The sequence below is a fragment of the Ursus maritimus genome, unplaced genomic scaffold (genome assembly GCF_017311325.1).
Source record: "Ursus maritimus isolate PB19 unplaced genomic scaffold, ASM1731132v1 scaffold_15, whole genome shotgun sequence".
NCBI classification, from domain to species: domain Eukaryota; kingdom Metazoa; phylum Chordata; class Mammalia; order Carnivora; family Ursidae; genus Ursus; species Ursus maritimus.
The window spans coordinates 23,767,571-23,784,898 of NW_024423897.1; positions in this window are offsets into that span (position 1 = coordinate 23,767,571).

Sequence of the window (17,328 nt, forward strand, 5' to 3'; positions counted from 1 at the left end):
TGTGCTTTGTAAATAACACGTAACTCTTCTGACTGAAGTTTACCTGGGGAAGGGAGTATATAGGGGTGGAGAGTGTCAGAATTAGGGGGAGAAACAGATCACCAGGTTAGGTGAGACCTGTATTTTGGTCTTGAATTTGACACTAAATTGCATCGTGACCTTGGGCAAGTCATTGAGCCTCTATATCTGTCAGGTCTCTGATCTGTGATATAAAAAGGATAATCACCTCTGGGTTCCTTCTCCGCAATGTTGTTTCCATACCATACGCGAGCAGGAAAAGAGATTTGTATCTGGGAGATGAAATCATATATTTTTATGACCCCATTTTATTCTCTTTTTTCATAAGTGAGTAAACTGAGAAATAGAAGAGTAATTTTTCCCCCCAGGTGCAGAGGATGTTAGTGGCAAAGACAGCTGTACCCTGGATCTCATGACCCAAGGACTTCGTGGCACTAATGACAGTGCTTCTCTTCCTCAGGGTGACCTTCATGCAGGGATACGTGTGTGTGCATGTGTGTATGCGTGTGCGCACATGTGTGATGTGTGCGCACACACGTGTGTATATGTGCACACACGTGTGTGCTGTGTGCATACGTGTACATGTGTGTGCATGTGTATATGCACGTGTGCTTCTGTGTATGCATGTGTGCTGTATGTGCGTATGTGTGTTTGCATGCGTGTGCATGTGTGCTGTGTGTGCATGTGCCTGTGTGTGCTGTGTGTGTATCCATGTGTGTGCATGTGTGCTATATGTTCATGAGTGTGTACGTGTGTGTGCATGTGTGTGTATGTGTGTGTATAGGCACTTGGGCAGTTTTCACTATATGTGCCATCTGAGCAACCATTTAACAAACTTTTTCTTTTTTTTTTTTTTTTTTAAAGATTTTATTTATTTATTTGACAGAGATTGAGACAGCCAGCGAGAGAGGGAACACAAGCAGGGGGAGTGGGAGAGGAAGAAGCAGGCTCATAGCGGAGGAGCCTGATGTGGGGCTCGATCCCACAACGCCAGGATCACGCCCTGAGCCAAAGGCAGACGCTTAACAGCTGTGCCACCCAGGCGCCCCTTAACAAACTTTTTCTAAATTGATTTGTTTTCTTTACTCATATAAATTAATTTTCTAAAGGATGACTGGTCTGTGTAGAAGGAAAACACATGTTTTGCTTTCCAGAAATAGAATTTCATAAATGAAAACAAATACGGTGAAAACAAAACAAAGCACGACATTCAAGCTAGGTCCTGTTGCCCACGGCAAGTGCCTGGCCTCGGATCAAATGCTTGATCTGGCATTCTCTGACAAGAAAAAGGTGAACAAGTGGCAGGGAACATTGCAGACAGACTAACACAGTTCTCTTCGAGTAATCGAAGACCTGGAGAAAGCAGCGCAGAGGCCTGAAATCCTCACAATGACAGCGCTATTCAGTGCCATGCCGGACACGCACTTACCCCTTCAGGGAAGTGGGGGCTCAGTGTTGTAAGATGGAAGGGGAAAATATGAATGTGATCCAGGACGGGAAGTTCTGTGGTGGGAGTTAGTTACAGGGTGTTATGGGAACTCAGGGGAGAGCACTTAACCCAGCATGGGAGCCAGGGCATCAAGGAGGACTCCCTGGAGGAAGCGACATCTAAATTGAGTCAGAGAGAGAGAGAGAGGGAGAGAGAGAGAGCGATCTACTTAGTTCAAATTGCAGGCTGTGGGGTATGGAGTTGGCAGGGCATGTGTCAAGCAAAATTCCAGAAGGTGGAGGGGACTTGGTATTTTCTGAGAACAGCAGTGAATTTAGCAAAGTTGGAGCAGAATCAGGAGGGAGGTAGGGAAGGGGAAGTGGAAGGAACTGCTAGAGAGGGAGCTGAGGGGGAGGGGGAGCCATGGAAAGGTTATAAGCAGGAGAGAGAGACATGGTCAGATTTGTGCATTAGGAAGATGATTCTGGAAGCCACGGGAAGGCAGCTGGGAAGCCTACTAGGACCTGGCTAGACAACACCACACTCCTGGATTGCATTGGTTTCCCCACTGAAGTCCTTTTCTGTGATCCAGAATCCCAGGGTACCACGCTGCATTTCCCTGTCGTGTTCCCCCTGCCAAACCTGGGCTGCCACAGTTTCTGTCTTCCCTTGTTTTTCCTGACCTTGGCTGGCCATTGTGACCTCCTCGCTTTTTGGTAACTGCTCCCATTGAGATGTGTGGACGGGGGAGGAGAGGAAGAGAAATCCCAGGGAGAGGCCCGGCCCTCACCCAGGCAGGTGGCAGTGCCTGCAGGGGGCGAGGGAGGCAGGCATACCCCATCAGAAGAATCTGGAGCTTACTAGCTGCGCGACCTTCAGCACGTCATTAAGTTCTCTGAGCCCAGCGTGGCCAGAATTAGAGGAGATGCCACACCAAAGTCCCAGGCACGCAGTGCCCGGCACACGGTACAAATGCTGGATGACCTGACAGATTTGCCGACCTTCTTTATCTCATAGACGAAATGGCTGAAGCACATCTCTCTTTGGGGGCAGGCCTTTATCCAGGGAAGAAAGAAGTTTGAATTTAGACTCCAAACAAACGAGGCTATTTTAAGGGGGGTTAATACAAATGGCTTACGTTATAAAAAAGGCCTGACCCCATCCATCAGTTTTATGTTAAATCCAAGATTTAAACTTTCTTTCCCACTATGTCTTATTTGCCACTTCGCAATTCAATCCTGTGTTTCTTGATGTAAGCCTCGAGGTCTCCCCCGGGGGCAGAGCCGGGTGGCTCCACACGGGTGTGAGGGGTGATGGGGTAGGGGCAGGACCAAGGAGAACACGGGTGGCTGAGACTCAGCCCTGGGGCTGCTCGGCTTCCCTGCCCAAGAGAGACGGAGGAAGGTGGGCTGGAGGGAAGGACACTGTGCTTCCCCAATTACTTTAGAGGTCAGAACTCCAGCTCCCGCTTCTGGGGCTGCCTTTGGCTCATTGCTCAGGGCATCGGAATAGCTCCAGGGAAGAGTTCCCTCCCGGTGAGCTTCCAGACAGGGTACAGGGAGGGTGACGGAGGTCACATGGGCAAAGAGAAGCAAGGCTTTTGCTAATCTATGGTTGTCCCTCTTTGTGAGACATCAAAAGTCCCGGTAGGGGGCAGTAATGTCTTCTTAAATAGTATAGCATTACCAAAGAACATATATAACAGTTCTCCATGAGCCTCCTGCAGTGGCTTTCAGCCTTTTTTTTTTCTTTCTGTGACACACAGTGAGAAATGCATTTTACTTTGTATCGCAGTATGCATATTGCATAAACATATGTATAATACACATTTGACAGAACACCATTTAGTCCTTACAACATGAGATGCACTGACCTGTTCTATCCACTTTAAACTCTTCTATTCTAATTTAAAAATATCCAGCTTATGACCTGCTAAAATGGTTTCTCACGGACTCACTAACTTGCAGTTTGAAAAGCACTGACCTGGGGGGAAATCGCGAAGAGCACAAGAGAGCACTGGCCTTTGTTCTTTCTTATATATCATTTGATGGACAACTTTATTGAGACCAGAGAATGCGCATATACCAAAAGAAAAATAAAGGTTGGTGTTTTTGAATGAATATACACACTAGGGCCTATCTAAAACTTTTCTTGTGTAACCCAACAATATTTGGAGGAAGATACAATTGTTTTTAATCTTCACTGAGATTTAGAGAACGGAAGTGGCTTAAGTCTATAGTTAGTAAGCGGTGGAGGGGAGATTTGAACTCATGTCTCCCTGATACTGAAACAAGAGCATTAACTTATTACATTGTACGATGGGTGCATGTCAGGTGGCACATCTCTGAGACAGACACCATCACTATGTGATCACCAATAGGAGCAAGTTAAGACTTGTTCATCAGCCTGGAACACTGGTCTGAAATCACTACGGCGAGTCCCGTGGGTCAGAAAATCACTTGCTCCAGAACAGGATTGGAGGGAACGGATTTTCTAGGAGGTCTTAAGAAAATCTGGAGGTTATCGTTGACCAGCCAAGCAGCAGCCTAGAAGAGAGGATTAACCACCGTTCCCAAAAGGAAAATGGAAGGAGGAACAGAAAGTGTGCAATGGCGTCGTGGTAATAAGTCAAAACAAATTACAGATTAGATTTGAAGATTCCCGGTGAGGAGTGGGGTGAGTGAAGGGAATTTGCAGGATAGCTCAGAGCCCACAGCGGAAGTGTAAGGACACCTGAGCGAGGGAGACAGCCAGATGGAGCCTCGAGGGTCTCACTCATCATGGTACTGGTGGCTTGAATGGCAGAAATGAGATCACAGACATATGATTTTAAAAACATTTTTTTTTAATTTAAATTCAAGTTAGTTAACATATAGTGTATTGCTAGTTTCAGGGGTAGAATTTAGTGATTCATCAGTTGCATATAACACCCAGTGCTCATTACTTCCAGTGCCTTCCGTAAGGCCCATCACCCAATTACCCCATTTCCCCACCCACCTCCCCTCCAGCAACCCTCAATTTCTTTCCTATAGTTAAGAGTCTCTTATGGTTTATCTCCCTCTCTGTTTTTATCTGATTTTATTTTTCCTTCCTTTCTCCTATGTTCATCTGTTTTGTTTCCTAAATTCCACAGATGAGTGAAACCATATGGTATTTGTCTTTCTCTGACTGACTTCTTTGGCTTAACATAATACCCTCTAGTTCCATCGAGAATCACCTACCTTTGATACCATGAAACAGCTGGTGGGAATACCAGCAACCTCCAGAACCATCTCGTGAAACAAATGCCCTGGGGAAATCCGCCCTCCTGTGGGGATGCTTTAATTCTTACGGATAAAGAATGCTAGAACAGTGTTTCACGGACTCATGGTATTTAGAAATGCTTATCTATTCTCTTAAACTTCTATTTTATTTGGGATCACAAAATTTCACCAATGATGAATTATTTATCTATGGAAAGAATTTTTAAAATAGGTGATCTCTTCTGCCCTTGAGTCTAACCTTTCTGCCCTAGAGTATGATATTAAACATGATGGGTGTAACTCTCAACTATCTTCCGTACCTGCATGGGCCAACCGTCGTGTGTGAACATGAAATCTTTGCTTTTGAACTTTCTTGTAAATTGAGGACTTTTGCTGTTTGTTCATCTGGAGACAGATTGGACATTTGCTGCATAGAGATGCTCGCAGGAATGCTCCTGACTTCTCTGCACTTCGTACCAGACAGCAGCGACACCCGCTACATCTGCTTTCCTCCCGGGGGACCTGCCGTGGGAGAGGCTCAGTAACAGCTGCGTAGTAATCCTGGTGACCAAACAGCTACTTATTCATGAAACAAACAAAATGGACTTTTGTCTGTCCTTGAACACGTAGCTTTGGGACTCTGGTGGGTGGAGGGGAAGAGAGCCAAACAGACAGGTGACCTGGAGGATTTGCACTTTGGATTGTTTTAAAGTCCTAAGGGATTATATAGACTGATATTCTGGCACTCTTCCAAATCGTGTGACATTCCTTTCTCTTCTTTCCAGTTAGGTAAAGCCTGTGTCTCTTTCTCTCTTCTGGTATCTTTAGCTTATGTTCTCTCTTTTGCATGCAGTCAAGGATTCCTGTGTTTTTCCTTCAGGGAACTTACCACAGTTTATCATTGTACTATCTATGTGGTTTTTAAAAAAATAATCCCGCCTCAGTTGGAAGTTCCATGGGAGCAGGGACCTTGTGTGGGTCATTCAGCTCTGTGTTTTCAGAGTTGTGCCTGGTGTCGACACATTGTAGCATCTCAATAAAGGTTTGGTGAATGGGTTAATAAAAAAAATGAATGAATGAGACTTTGGATTCAGATTGTGACCCCTTCTTATGACTTAAGAGAGGGAGAAATTATTAAAGCCATAACCTACCTGCTTATTGCTCGTGAGTACTAGGGACTTGGGTGATCGGGCTGCTTACACTCAGAGCAGATGCTTAGTTGGAGTTTATGGAGAATAATAAGCATAATTTTCATTTGTTTAGGATGAGTTGCGATAGATGTGCTGGTGTCTTCCTAGTTTTCAAAGAGGTAGCAGTTACGACCAGAGATAAGCGTGGTCTGTTACCTGAGCACCTGCCCTGTAGAAGGCATTGTGCTAAGTAATTCACCTGCACTGTATGACCTCATCCCCCAAATGGCTCCACAGAGAAGGTGCTATTCTCTCCACTTTCCAGATGAAGGAATCAAGGCTCAAAGTCGTTAAGACATTTGCAGACATTCAAAACCAGTTTTTTTTCTGACCTGAAAATCAGTGCTTTTAGGAACTATGTAATTTTGGTTTCACATTTTCTTGTTTAGAACTTAGAATCTTCAAGAGAAGAATTTCTCTTATGAGCATGTGCTGGTTTCCCTTTGTCTTAAGGAGGAGCAGTGACCAGGAAACCCGGGGACAGGACCATTGGTTTATGTAAGCATTGCACCATCAAACGTCACAGGTGCTTCACTGCTGAAGGTCTATGGACTAAAGAGCCAGGTGACAGGTGACAGCATAGGGTATTTTCTGACCTAAGCGAGCAGAGTATTGTTTCAGAACCCCCAGGCTCCTTCCTTGGGAAATCAGAAATTGGAGATGTGGTGAGATGCTTGACGAAAAACCCAGTCCCTGATTTTTAATATCTGTTGGTCTGCTTGGAGGAGACTGGATACACATGTGAAAAGCTTTAGGAGGGAGAGTCATGGGATAGCTCCGATGGGGCAGGGGAGGCAGTGAGCCATGCTTACCTCCCTCCCTCCTTCCTTCCCTTCCTCCCTCCCTCCCTCCAACCAACCAACCAACCAACCAGCCAACCAAACCCAGTCCATGACCCTATGGAGCCTATGAGCTCCTGTGTGACCAGGGTCCTCTTATGAACTTCTCCAATATTCTTGCCTTCACAGCCGAGATTTGAACACTCACTCCAGACACTGTGCTAAGTGTGTACTCCCATTATATCATTGACTCCTCCTAACGGTCTCTCCCCACCAAGGAAGTAATTGCATGTGATAGTCGTTCATACAGTATATAGAAGGAAACAAGTTCAGAGAGGTCAAGTAAGAGGTGAACTCTTACTCAAAGTCCTATGGGTAGAAAGTGGCAAAGTTAGCAAAGGAACCCAAGTCTTGCTCATATTGCTATTGCCAAGACTGAAGCTAGGCTTTTGCTAAATTTCACGGGACTTCAGCCAGATTGATCTTGTTCACCTACACATTCTGCCCAGGATGAACGGTGGTGCCAATGAACAACTCCACTGCTTACCAAATGTGGGGCGTCGGACAAGTTTTTAGCTCTTGGCGCCTCACTGTCATCGTTGGTAAAGTGAGGGCGATAGTAGTACTTACCCCATGGGATTCTTGTGAGGGTTAAATGAGTTAACATAGGTGAAGTGCTCAGACTAGTGCTGGGCCCATGTCACGTACGTGATGGCTGTGATGGCTGTTGTCTACTGACAGACGTTTCAGAAGAAGACTGGTTTGCGTGAAGATCAGGATTTCAACTTGGAACATGTGGGACTTAGAGTTTGCATCCGACTGGATGTGAAACCAACTTAATGTCCATATTGTCCCCTTGACCTCCCACGTCGGAGGTCAGAGATCATCTGGGTCACAGATGCACCCGCAGTACGAGAACAGTGCCTGACCCATCGAAGGTGCTCAATATTGATTGGTTGGACAGACGAATGAATGGCCTGTAGACATTATTTACAGTATAAATTATACCTAGATAACATGATGAAATAAAGAAATATGCCCTCGGTAGGACATCAGCAGACCCGAAATAGAGAGGTACATGAGTGAGCAAGTATGGGCTTCCTGCAGAGACTCTGTAGAATGTGGGGCCTCCAGGAAGAATCGAGGTCATTCTCTTTCCGGTTCTAACATGAGCTGTCATTCCAGGGCTCTGGGAGGTCCTGGGCCAGGCCTTCACAGCATCCCGAAGTTCTCCCCCAGCCAAGCCATGTGGCCAATCCCCATGAAAGAAAAGGACCTTTCTTCCTGTCCTTTGACTTTAAGCTGGGGTCAAAGGCGTTAGGCTGGTTGGAAAATAAATAAAGCCCCTGGGCAGACAAAGGCCATTCTGAAGCCAGGCCTCACTGTAAACACTGGCCTTCCTTTTCTTTGGCCTGAAGCTTCCAGGTACTTCCCTGGGCCCACCATGACCTCACTTGGCCTAAAGGCCTCGTGGCTGCAGCAGATTCTGGTGGTCTTGTGGGAAGAGCTGGAGGGGCTCCTGAGGGAAATTAGAGGTAAGTGTCTAACCATTGGTTCTCTGAAAAAGAAAATGTGTGTGTGTGTGTGTGTGTGTGTGTCTGTATGCATACTCAAGTTTATCATAAATTTTCCTTTTGTAAAGGACGTACAGCAACAATTCACAAATAACAATAAATATGAATACTTTCATTGTAAATTTTCATATAGCAATTGATTCTCAGACAACGAACACGTTCATTGATTTATGTGGAACTCTTGTATCTAGAGTCAACCATAGTTGCCATTGGATAACAAGCATAGTTTTGATATGAATGTTGGTTGATATTTCCTTTACAAGTAAGATAAAGGAGGTCTGAAATCACTTGTTTGTCAATAGCATGACTGACTTTTTTTGCATTTGAATTTGAAAGAATATTGCCTCAATTTTTTTTGAGCTCGTCAAATGGCATGGCTACAAACTTGACAATGTTAAGAATAATCGGCATTATTAGCATCGTTTTCTTAAATCTAGACAATCATTGAAGCCGTCAGTTAAGTCCTGATTTATAGCATTTGCAAATTTCTGTGGTCTAAACACTCCCACCTTGGCTGACTCCAAGCTACTAATGCGATGTTACTGAGTACAGGCCGGGAAAGGTGTGCACAAAGCCGTGTCGTACGTGTACCCGCAGAGATGGCGGGTGTGCGCGCTCCAGAGCACATCTAACAGCAAAGCCTACCGTGCTAAGTAGGAAGCGATGAGTATGGAGTATTTATGACCTCTTTTTAATGTGATACATGAAATCATAAGGTTGTGTGCTTTGTACAATTTAGCTGTTGATAGTGGCTATGTTTGACAACCAGCTCACAAAATTCCTGAAATTTAACAAGGAGCTCTCAGGAGTAGGTTCAAGCAGCTGGAGCGCGCCTCTGACCCCAGCTCCATCAAAGATGATGAGGTCATGACAGTGAGTGGGCCCGAGGTCTGGTGGATGAGGCAGTGCCTAGTGCTGAAGATGACATGGGACAAGTAAACGGATGGGGCCACCCGAGGTGGAAGGCAAAGAAGGCAGACCCCCCTCTTGTTCAGGAAGTAAAGGAAATTCTCCAGGAACCCTCCAGCAGGCTCGGAAAGTTCTTCACTCACCCGCTCGTCACATATGTTCTTTGATGTTTCGCGTCGTCATTGACCGTGTAGGGTTAACGCATTCCTAGGGAGAACGTAGTCCGCGCTAGATGCTTGGCTCTTCAAGCGAGCTTTGCAAAGGCAGTGATGAGTTCGGTTTGCTGCCTCATCAGAGCATCGCCTGCGAATGACTGCCTCCTTACTTACCAAACACAGCTACGGGACGTTTTGTCCTCCTTAGAAAGTTGGAGATTTCGTGTGAGCCTTTTGTTTAATATGGCAGACATTTTAATTTTTTTTCTTTTTTAGAGAGGGAGAGAGAGCAGGAGGTGGGGGGCCGAGGGAGAGGGAGAGAGAGAGAGAGAGAGAGAGAATCTTAAGCAGGTTCCACACCCAAGACAGAGCCTGACACGGGGCTCCATCTCACAGCCCTGATATGACTTGAGCTGAAGTCAAGATTTGGACGCGTAACTGACTGAACTGCCCAGGAGCCCCTAATGCGGCAGACATTTTGGCCTCTGCGATTTGGCCCCGAGGATGCTTTGATTCCATGCTTGAACTACCAACACTTAAAGGACCAACGAGGCTGATTTTTTGTCAAGAACTTTCTTAATTAACTTTCATTAAACCATTTTAATTTCAAGATCAATGTTTGATATAGTGCAGTGAACCTGTTTCCACTTTTGGCCATTTTCCTTTCTATCTGATCAAAATCATTTTATGGAGATTGATTCTATTGCATGTGAGTTTTTATAAGAACGTCTTGACTTATTGAGTATGACTTATCTGTATTAAATTTAATCGTATTACGTTTTAGCTTCTGCCCAAGTGAATTTTGCATTGTGGCTTTATTTCTAGTAAGTTCAGCTCCCCCAGTTCACCATTGGTTGATCTGAACGTCGTCAGGACAATTTGATTCTTTCACCAATGTTTAGTCTTTAACACATTTTGCTTTGTGTGGTTTAGCTGTTACCAGTTTTATTTTGGACGGGTTATTTCAAGCAAAACACTGAGCCACAAGGGCCCAACTATCTTCAGCATCTGTGGAGAAATGGGGCAGGTACAGGCCGACTGATCAGGTCTGAGTGAAGTGCCATCCCCTAAGTTTCATCCAGAGCCGACAGGTGGATCAGTGAGTAAATATCAACAATAAGAGGGACAGTGAGATGCAGAGGCCCAAGACTGAGCTCAAAGATATACATGAAGTACAGTGATTTTCTAAACGATGCCCAAAGCCTGTGAGTTGCGCATGGGATCCCCACTAAGGCAGCTGGACCCCGGCAGGGTTTGGGTGTTCAGAGGGAACAGAGTAAGGTCAATGTGATGCAGCCGACAGCCTTGGGCTCCACGTTAGTTCTCTGGGGTCCGAACCCAGCAACGCTACTCCTTGCTGTGGTCCTCAGGCAAGTCCATTTTCCTCTCTAGGTCTCAGTTTTACCAATTGTCAAAGGATGGATTGGTCCCCAAAGTTCATAGATCCTTTTGAAAATCTAAGGAAATTTATGAGATCTGCTCTCAGAATTATGCACACACACTCACATTTTGTACACATCTTTAGAGAGCCCTGGATTCTTTAATGCACACCCCAGGATGATGACTTAGGAACACCCAGCCTAGGTGATCTGCTAGGACCCGTCCAGGGTTGACATGCCAGGACTGTGACATATGTGCATCTGCCAGTGATTCCTGAGAGCTGACACACACACTGTTTACAGATAAAAACGGAGAAATCCAGAAAAGAAGGATCTGGAATCCTTTGTATGCCTGGCTGGTTCATTAGTATTTTCATTAATACTGTAAATGGTGGAGAGCTTAGACCTTGGGATTATAGTGTTTGGGTTAAAGTCCTCATTCTGTGCATGATAGCAGGCAAGACACTTAACCATTCCGGACCTTAATGTCTGCATCTGTAAAATGGGAATATTATAATATCAACTTCAAAGGGCTCTTGTATGAACCAGCTAGATATTTGATTAAGTCACCTCCTATCACCTCTTATATGAACAAATACTCAGAGAATTTTCTGTCATACGAGTGGTAACTGTTACAGCCTGTGGGCTTAGGAGACCATCGAATTCAACTCTTTCATTTTAGGAAGAATCAGAAAAGGGAGGAGCCTCACCTGAGGTTACCTTACTCACCCATGTCAGCTCAGGGTTGCTCTCTGACGCTCGCCTTAGATACTGGAAAAATTTGGCAACTATCATGACATCATCGGCATACCATTTTTTGATGCAAGAGGAGGGCTATGTCTTCAGACCAAGTCCCATGTGACTATTTGCTGGATTTGTAGAGTTTTCCAATACCAGCTGTTTCTGTGTGTGAGCACAGAATGATTCAGGGCAGGTTGAACACCAGTGGGTCTGATTCTTACAAAAGGAATTTGTAGGAGCCTCTAATTCCATTGGAAATTAGTCACACTAATTCTAATTACTAGGCTTCTATGACCCTGGCTTCCATGACTGCCCCCCCCTCCCAGAGTAGGCCTTTCAACCACCCAACTGCAATATCTGGAGGCTGCTTACTGTCACCACTCCTAAAAGGACCAGAGCCTCTGGGGGAAGCCCTTCTGACACAATCACCTGCTTGAGAAATTTCTGAATTCAACCAGGCCCTGGGGCATACAGAATGATCCCATAAAGATGGGGTTAACTTTGCTTTTGAGAGAACTGTGGGTTATAGAACTGCACAAATGATGTGTGTGTGTGTGTGTGTGTGTGTGTGTGTGTGTGTGTGTGTGTTGACAAAGGCCACCCCACTTGTGAGAGGATATATGAACATTTACAGACAAGGAAACTGAGGCTCAGTGACATGCTTGCATTTCCAAAGAAGAACTGTTGATCATCTTAATGTGAGTATATTTTAAATGGCCAATGTTCTGGAGGAAGAGAAAGACTGCAGGTGTGACTAGACGCAGGAATCAGTCAGAAAAAAGGAACACACAGAGCAGCCCACCCCAGCCTGAGTTCCAGCATAAACTCTCACTTCAAGGCTATCAGGCTGTCTCAGCTTCCCCAGGACTGTTTGTCTATGAGAGAATGCAGAGCAAACTGGCTTAAGGGGGAGACTGCTTGAAATGACTCATGGAAGAAAGCAGCCCCCACCCCATCCGACACACACACACACGTGTACATACACACCCACGCCAAGAACCCTTTCTTTTCTGTTTTGTATCCCGTTCTTTCCCCGGTGGTCACGGATGACTTCCTAGTGACAGTTTCTAAATATTCTGGTCGTGACTTAGCTCTTCTGCTGCAGCCCATTCCGGCTGCTTCTGAGTTCCAGAGTGTTGAATCTTGTGGGTCTTTGTGTCTATCGTGCCCCTGTCCAACCCCCTGAATGGTAATCGCCAGCATCTGTGCACCTGTAAGATGGCACAAACTCTTATCAGGCAGAGAAACCACCAGGACAATCTGGACAATAGAGAATTGTGCCAACGACGGTTCTAATACAAGTAAGCGGTGGGAAAATGTCAACACTCTGCCATATCCCAAAGTCAGATTTAACTGCTTCCCTCAGGGGGATGCCCGAGGACACACAGTTCTGTTGGCCAAGCTATGGCTCCTGCCCAGGGATTCTATACCTCAGGGGTGATCTCCGGATGTGTGGGATTTCAGATGTATTTCGTTCTGCTTGAGAGGTGGACGTAAGTTCAGATCCCAGCTCAGGGTACCTGGCATCTGGGAAGTGTTAACGAACGGTGTCGCTGTCCCCGCCATGGTTCTTCCAACTATGAAGTGGGGTAACCAATGTACCTAAAGCACTTTGCATGGTGCCTGGAATGTAGGAGATATTTCCCCATGGCCATGTTTAAGCTTATATATTTATCTGCGAAAAAAAAAAGACTCATAAAGGGAAATCAACAACTCCAAAAGGAAGCCAGAGAAACAAAGAAAGTAAGTTACAAAACAACCTTGACCCAAGGTCTTCCATGACCCAAGACATTGTTTTATGTGTGTTTTGTGTGTTTATCTCAATGTGTGGTTGGGGGTTGTTTTTATTTCCCGCCTGCTTGGGCTCAGTAGGGCCCAACTAGACCAGATAAATCGGCATCCCAAATCCCAAGAAGAAAGCAAAGACACAACCCTGGAAAATTGGAGTTAGAGGGATTTTGTTCTTTGAATTATAAAAGGAAATACTTGACCTGACCTAGGGTTCTGTACAGTTCTTTGGTGTGAGAGGCAGCTTGCAAGATAACTTCCAAAAAATTCCTGTGATTTATGGGCAAGATTATTTGAAATCATGATAATTTTGAAAAACATAACTAGAAGAGCTATAGATACATAGTCATAGACGTGCATCTGTGGCCAAGTTTGTAAAGCTAGTTTTATTATATGTTTTTAAAAATTCAACTTCACTGTTTCATATCTAATGCAAACCTTTCCAAATGTAATAGGAAAGAAACCATAACTTCAAAATTTAATTTGAGGCACTTAAAACAAAACCAGCGCTTTGTGAACCTCTGCTAAGAAAGGGCAAAAGTCTTGCATAGTGAGTATAAGTGACTTGTGAGAGCAACTCCCGGTCCCAGAAACTTCCCCAAACCTGGGAATTTGAGGCGATGTTCCAGTTATTTATTGTTGCATAACAAGCCACTCCAAAATATGGTGACCTAAAACACTACCTATTTTCTCGTTTGGTCTGGTGGGCTAGCTGGCCTTACCTGGGCAGTTTTCACCTGGGTCTCTCTTGTATGGTTGGAGTCAGATGGTGGCTGGGGCTGAGTAATCCAAAGACTCGAGAGGGCCAGACCTCCAAGATGGCTCCCTGGTAGGCCTGGCGGTCAATGCTGGCTGTTAGCCGGAAGCCCAACTGGGGCCATGGTCAACTGGAGTGCTGAGACATGGCCTCTCCACATAGCTTGAGCTTCTTGCAGCACGTGACTGGGATCCAAGAGTGAGCATTCCAAGGGCTGACATTCCAAGAGACTAAAATGGGAGCTGCAAGATTTATTATGATCTAAGTTCAGCAGTCATACATTGTCAGTCCGGCTGCATTCTGTTGGTTACGTAGGTCTGGCCTCAATTTGATGTGGGAGGGCATGAAAATTGGGAGGTATGGTTCCATGGGGCCACCTTTGAAGACTAGATGTCAAAGGGCTTTTTGAGGTCAGATAGCACTGTTATCTAGGTGATATTTTTGAAAATTATTTTTGTTTCCATGGAAAAGGAGTAAAGATGTTTCACTGCCTGTTTTTCATGAAGTTCAGCTGGTTATCTTGAACCTTCCATCATGCAGCTTCTAGCATGCATGCATAAGTTTTTATTACCTAGTGAGGCCAAAAGAAACCAGCCTTGTCCCTAAGAGCTGCAAGAAATATATTAGACCAATCATCTTCTCTGTCCCCTAGTGAGCAAAGGCAGGTGCAAGAGTATTCCCAAACCTTTCTTATGGGCATCTAGAGGAGTATTGGAAGTGTAGATGGGCTCAGCTTTGGGTGCAGAGTATAGAAACTTACTCTAGGCCACAGAGTGGAGATTTTTGGACGAGAAAACCTAAGATCTAAAGAACCCCGTCAGTTTTTGAATGAGGTCTCAAGTGAGGACGTGACTTGGCAAGCTTCATCACTAGTTAAGTGGTGTGGGAGTGACCAGAACTGTGTTCTTATGAGTCTTAATCTGATGATCCTCACCGAGTCACTCAACCTCCCTCCTTGTAAGGTTTCCCTTTGTTTCTGTAGTGGTTCCTGGCATCTAGCTGTTTCAGAGCTTGTATGTAGTGAGGCTCTCAGAAAAGGACAATAAGGTAGCTTGAGTAGAAAGCCCAGCTAAACATATGGAATATGCCTGAGATCATTGATATGAAGGCCACACAGGTCACCTCTGGGACAGGCCTGGGAGCTGGAGGCCCAGTCTGATCTCTCCCTGAAGAAGCCATGGGAGGGTTTCAATGTGAGTAAATAACCCCAATTTTTTTTTTATGCACTCAGCCAACAGTTACAGATTTCTCCTATGAGCCTAGCACTGCCCCAGGCTCTGGAAATAGACCTGTGAACAGTCTATCGAACCCCTGACCTCCTGGAGCATAGAACCAATGATGGCAAATGGTACCAACCTTTGTTCAGAACAAAGCTGGTTGACAACTTGCAGTTTCTTCTCCACACAGACGGGTTAAAATGGCTGAAGTTTAAATTAGATTTAGAAGCATTTGCTTCACACTTTTTTTTTTTTCTAAAAAGTGAGACTGGAGCACTTAGGTGGCTTAGTCAATTAAGTGTCTGATTCTTGATCTCGGCTCAGATCTTGATCTTAGGGTCATGAGTTTGAGCCCTCCACGCCCAGCTAGGAGCCTATTCAAAAAAAAAAAAAAGTGAGACTAATAAAATGATTATGGAATGGATCTAAAATAAAGAATTTCAAGTTAGAGAATTAAGAACAATGAATTCCCATGAAAGAGATTAGTTGATTGAGTTAATTCTTCGTTTTCCAAAAATCATTTCCTAAACAATAGCTCCCTGGCATGGAACGGGAGTCTTTGAAAACCCTGCCTCTCCTCAGAATTCTTGATATGACCTCATCTTATTGCATTGTTAAATAATCTCAATCCTTTTGGGTGTAACTGATTTAACAAGTTAACACTTGATGCTGTTTAGACAACGTGTCCCTCAAAGGAGCAAGACGGAGCAGGACTGGGTGATTACGTCATGGGAATGGGATTTGGGCCCCTTGCGTCTGGTTGTCTGAGCTGTTCTTATGCTTTGATTTGGCCAGTGACACCCACAGGGCACCCAAACTAAAGGCTTCAAAATTTGTCAACGAAGATATGTGTTATTTAGCTTGACTTATTTATGAGTAAATGAGTAATTCGATTAAAGTCGATGTTCCTAATCATCATTCAAGAAACGTTTGTCGAGGAACTATTATGTACCGGCCACATGGCTGCTGGAGGTGCGTAAGCTGGCAGAGCTTAACTTCTGACCCCGCGAGGCGAAGAGCGAGTGAAGATGAGAATCGGTGCTGTGCGGTGGGACAGGGATCTGTGATAGCGAGGGGCTGGGGCTTATTTTAAGCTGGGTGGTAATTTCATCGTGGTGGGGACTGGCCTAAAAACGTGGTGAGTGATTACTGGGCAAACCAGCCTTTAGAAGAAGGTTGTGCGGAATAATGCGAAGCATGGGCATAGGATCAGGAGTTTTAAATTCTTTGGCTAGCTTTGCATTAGTAATTTTGTGTGACTTTGGCCTTGCACGGCCCCTGCTCTCTCACTAAGACTGTCATTAAGAGCTAAGACTTGGTGGAAGATCGTCAACGTTCTTTTAGTTCTAACATTTACAAATCACTGATCTTAAGGTTTTAAGAACATTTGGGCTTGGTAAGGTGACCCATAGAGAGCTAGACTCACTAGCAAGGCCTGGGTTTTTTAATACTTGATGCTTAATTGCTTTCTGATTCCAGACCTCTTTCCCACACATTTTTCTCCTGGTGCTCACAAAAGCACGGTGGAGATGGAGAACCTGAGGTTTAAAGCAGCTGAGTAACGTGCCCAGTTTCACACGGGCAGTAAACGTAGGGTCTGTGGAGCGGGGTCTTACTGAGTAACAGTTGATTACGACCAGATCAAAACAGCCCTACTCAAATCACAGCATTTCCTTCTTTTTAAAGGCTGAAGACAGGTGTGTACCCAATTATATCTATGTCACATTTTCTTTATCCACGCAGGTGTCGGCAGACACTCCGGCTGTTTCCGTATCTTAGGCCATGTGAATAACACTGCAGTGAACACAAAGAAACCTGCCAGTCTCGACAACGTGGACGAACATGGAGGACATATCATGCCAAGTGAAATAAGCCAAGCACAAAAAAGCAAATACTACACGATGCCACTTACATGTGGAACCTGAAAGAACTTGAACTCTTAGAAGCAGAGAGAATGGTGGTTAGCAAGGCTGAGGGAGTGGGGAACGGGCACACGTTGGTCAAAGGGCACAAAGTTCCAGATTTTCAAGATGAGGACGTATAGGAGATCTAATGTACAGCTTGGTGACTACAGTTGTCAGTACTGTATTGTATATTTTAAATTTGCTAAGAGAGTGGATTTTAATCATGGTTTTAAAAAAAAAGCTAAT